We start from the raw sequence: 5285 nt of genomic DNA, 5'->3' as shown, positions 1-5285 counted from the left end.
ACCTTGCAAAGAACTGAAGTCATTTAACTTATTTAGTGATGGGGATCTCAATATTTTATTGATTTAGCTTGTTATGATAACACCAGACATACGTTTTTATTGTGACAAAGTATCACTTCATTATTGATGTAAAACAAATGTAAGTAATAGGTTTACATTAGTACAGAAATGATAAGTTATCTAGGAGAATGACATGATGAATTATAATGCTATAGGCAGAAGCAACAAAATCCAACTAGAAGAGGCTTAGACTATAAGATGTCAGCTAATAAAGGAGGTTCCAGGATTGGCTAATTCAATCGTTTGGTGATGTCATTAGAGACCCAAATTCCTCCCATGTCTGCACCCTCCCTTTCTCAATAGTCTCACTAACAATTTAGTAATTAGATCTAGGTTCAAGTTATGCACATAACATGATCATATATGTATTTATCAAACTTCTATTAGTAGTTATCTCTGGAGCATTCCATTATAGGACAAACTTAACTTCTACTTTCTACATTTCTATAGTATTTAAATATTTTCAAAAAAGCATGAACAATAGTTTTTATTATCCCCTTCTTCCCAGCCCCTCCCAAACACTATTCTTTCAGTCTTTATGGATTCTTACTATGTAGCCTAAGCTGGCTTTCGACTTGCAACCCTTCTGCCTCTGTCTCACTAATGTGATATGTCCTCAGGAGAAACTGAGTGACTAGCCATGCGTTTTGTAGAGACCTTCAAACTTTGGTCATAGACTTAAGAGCTCCTGGTTTCACAATATAACAATCCATTTGCTAAATGACCTAGAGAGTATGTTTTCTTCATCAACCCACTCATTATTTTCCTTTTCGTTTCATTTCATTTCACTTCTTTCTTTCTTTCTTTCTTTCTTTCTTTCTTTCTTTCTTTCTTTCTTTCTTTCCTTCCTTCCTTCCTTCCTTCCTCCCTCCCTCCCTCCCTCCCTCCCTCCCTCCCTCCCTCCTTTCTTTCTTTCTTTCTTTCTTTCTTTCTTTCTTTCAAGACAGGATCGAGTTGTGCGGCCTACGCTGTCTTCAAACTCGAGTTCTTCTCCCAAGTGTTGCAGCTGCAGGCATGTGCTACCACAGAGGGCCCAGACATTTTAACTATATGATCATTAATATCTATGGGATAGGATATTAGCTATACACATAGGATATTAGCTTTACCACAAGCTCCAAATCAGTGTATGTTCCCCTAATAGCAAATGCATCATCTCATTCCTAGCACCATTCTGTGTCTGTCTATCTAGTCCACATCACTCCCTCTGAAGTGCTAATATAAGCTGCCTTGAGTCATTTCTGGAACCAGGCAGAACAATTTCTTACCATAGCCTACAGCCCTTCCTTCAGGGTTGTATCTAGCAACTGCACTAGGAAATGAGTTAAAAAAAAATAGTAAAATTAGGACATTTTAAAATTAATTATTTTAAAAATATTTATACAAATTAATTTTTAATTCTGTTTCTCATTTCCATGCAGTATAGGCGCCACAGAAACTCAAGATTCTGCCTCAACCTCTAGAGTACTGGGATTCATAGACCACTATACCCAGCTGTGCTTTTTAGGAAAAAATAAGCCCCAGACTTCTTTAATTTCTTTAGTTAAACACACTTGTTGGTAGTGAGTTTCAGCTAGTTCACTCTAGCCCCCTCCACCTCATGACATCATTTCTTGGCACTGGTACTCTTGCTTCCTTCCAAGGAATTTCATCCTCCTAGACTACAACCCAGTTCTATTTCAGCTTCAGTATCTTGTTTCACATAAGAGAAAAACACAAAGCAACTTCCTTGCAAGCACCACTTTATTTTGGGGGAAACTTAACTTCCAGAGTTCTTGCTTTCTCTGGTTGATTTTCCACATGGGTACTACTAAAAGAACCAGCCAATCAAATATTTGAGCTACATGTATCCAATTTAAAATTCCTCCATTGGCTTATGGTTATATAAGTTCACTTCAGCCCTACTCAACACAATGAGATTCATTTCAGTCACACTGTCCTCTCATGATTTCCTGAGCAAAGTTTTCTGATAGGAAATTTTAGGTCTTTGCTTCAAATTAAACTGGCCCTTTGCACTATTAATTATCAATATATATACTTAATCAATATATGCATATATATATATGCGTAAAGTATATCAGTATATATACTTATATTGATACTTACTAGAAGATCAAAATATCTTCCAAGAAATCTGGTATAATGAGTGTGGAATGATTTGCCACCTCTTTCTCCTTCCTTCCCTCCATCCCTCTCTCTCTCTCTCTCTCTCTCACACACACACACACACACACACACAGTGTATTGAAACATTAGACCAAAAAAAATGGCTAGAAAATAGGTGGTTTGAGTTAGCAGCCCACACTTGTCATACGCCACCTCTGGCTAGGAACTACACCATGCTTAGAGCTGAATTTCTGCAGATGTCCATTCAAATTAAATATAGAGTGCTGCTGGGTAGACCCTCCTACTTGTTCCTCTCCTATATTTACTGGGGTCAATAATTTTTCTACAATGAAAAATTTGAGCATATCTTCTAAAACTTTCTGTCATCTTCAACTCTTTTGGCATCAGAACCTTCTCTTCTTTCTCTCCCTGCCTGGCTGCACACCAGGTTAATATCCTTGCTAAAATATATCAATCATTTCCACTTTTCTATGGCATATGCAGCCAAACTCCTCACTCTACGGGGCACAACTCAAATCAAATGCTACCTTAAGCCTCTGTCCTCTGTCTCTTACTCCCCTGAATGCCTGCTTGGCCTTTGTTTTTTTATCCCCATTATCCTTTCCTTCCATTTGCCATTTGCTTCTTGTCGCTTTGTCCTTTTTTTTGTCTACATGTTTTCTAATGTGTGCATGTTTTTCTTTTTAACATTTACTTTACTTTAAAGTGTGTGTGTGTTTGTGTGTGTATAAATACCCAGGGAGTCCAGACAAGAGTGTTGAATCCCCTGAATCTGGAGTTGCAGGCAGTTGTGTGCTGGGAATTAAACTCAGGTCCTCTGCAAGCACAGTACACATTCATAACTGCTGAGCCGTCTCACCAGCCTCTGTCTAAATGGTTTTATTTGAGGCAAATATTTTCACTAAGTATTTTCGCCAATCCAAAATAAAATAACGCAAAGGGGGCAAAATTAGTTTTCAGCTGGGGTTCTTCTCTGTGTTTTGTGTGTTTCTACAGGCTTCTATTATGTGTTCCAGGTTACCTGGATGTCTAATCCTCCTCCTTCAGCTTCTGAGGTTTGGGATTACGGATGTGCACCATCATGCTCAATAGTTCTCATTTTGATATATTTGTTTCCATCGTTGGTTTCTTAAAGGGATCATAAGGTCCCCGAAGGACATATCTATAGCTAGCTATGTCTTAATCTCTTCTCTTTCCCTCTGATAAGAAAAGCAGCTCCTTACATACAATAAGGGTGTGACAAATACTAAAATGTAGGAGTTAGTCATACTTCTACCAAAACTATGACGAAACAGTGATAATAATCTCCAGATGTAACCTCTATAGGAACTCAAAGGCGTGCCCTTTAAAAGAAAATTTTCTTTTTGAGAAGGGATAGCCTATGTAGCCCTGGCTGTCCTGGAACTTGCCATGTAGGCCAAGCTGGCCTTGAACTCACAGAGATCTGTTTGCCTCTGCCTCCTGAGTATTAGGACAACAGATATGCACCACTTCATGTGGTGCCACGTGTAATTTCTATGTTTTGATTTTTCAATGCATGTATGAATATTCTGTGGCCATTTTTACAATCTTCACTGTTCTTCTACCATCTAGCAAAAGATTATGGGAAAGATGATTTTTACACTATGAACAAAACATCATTAGTGAAGTAATCTGCTCTTGCAGAAGTCATGTGATAACATTTAAAACATAGTAAAACATAAGGTCATCTCTTTCAAGAAAGCATGTGTTTGACACACATTCATTTTCACTCTTTTTCTTGGCTGCCATATGCCTATTATTTTCAACTGTGAGGCTTACACTGAGTGCTTTTTTCACTTCCTAATCATTCCAACCCACTTCCTTCATTCCAAGCCCCCATTTTATTTAGACCACTGACTATTTTTCAAGCCCTCCTTCCTTCACTCGTAACTTTCCCCACATACTGCTACTACTTTGTGTTTAGCCTTTCAAAGCAGACAAAACTTGCTTGTCTAAAAGACCTTTAAGATGTAGGAGTGCAGAGAAACCTATACTTTGCTTTCTATTGAGAACAAAGGCTAAATTCTAAAACTTACAATTCAGTTTTAGCCACTTTTCATCAAATTGGTTTTCTGCCACTTCCTCCCAGTCAGTTCTGTCAGCCTCGAGCTTCTCTGTGCTTGGTACATGCCCCTCTACCTGAGTTGTTATTCCTATTCATTGGAAGGCCTTCTGTACAGAGTTAGAACTCCTACCTCCAGCTGGAGAGATAGTTCCGTGGTTAAGAGCACGCGCTTCTCCTGCAGAGGACCTGGATTTGAATCCCAGCACCCACATAGGGATTTGCAGTCATTTGTAACTCCAGTCTCAGGGTATCCAAAGCTCTCTTCTGACTTTTAAGGGCACCAGGCACACATGTGGTTACATACAGCAAAACACTTATACATATAAAATAATAAATCTGAGAAAAGTATTCCTGTCTATTTTGTGAGGCCTCCTATTGGACCATAAGCACAATTCTTCCCTTTGGAACTCCCACAAGTCAGAACTCTGCTCTGGTGTTTCTTTGTTTTTGTTTTTACTAACTAGTTCAGGAAGATAGTGTATTTACTTCTAGATCATCAGGTCCTAGCAAAATGCTGTATCATACAGTAGGTACTCATTAGGTATTTTTGAAATGTTCCACTCAGTGTGTTCTTAATATAAAATGAGGCTGGGGATGTAGCTCAGTGGCGCAACACATACCTATCATATAGACAATCTTAGGTTTGATTCCCTGTCACCATACATAAAATCAGAATGTGAAAGCCAGACATGATAAATTCACTACCAAGCATTTTGGGAAACAACCAGAGTACAGATAGGATAGATAAGTTCTGAGGGTGTTTTAAGCTTTATGTCTATGTTTAGCTTTAAATCCCCTTGTTGTTTTATTCTCCTCTTACATGGGTTTTCACAAGCTTTGAGATAAAACAAAACAAAACAAAAAAAAAGCAAAAGTAGTTCTGAAAAAAAAAAAAAAGAGAAAGGACCTAGGCAACAAGTATTTTAGCAACCAAGAATAAAATGTAAACTACTTGAAAGTGTTTGCCTTAACTCAACACATATTATGGAAATTTGTTTTCACCAGCAAGATT

Source organism: Meriones unguiculatus, chromosome X (assembly GCF_030254825.1).
Source record: "Meriones unguiculatus strain TT.TT164.6M chromosome X, Bangor_MerUng_6.1, whole genome shotgun sequence".
NCBI lineage: Eukaryota > Metazoa > Chordata > Mammalia > Rodentia > Muridae > Meriones > Meriones unguiculatus.
Note: the sequence above shows the minus strand (reverse complement) of the source record.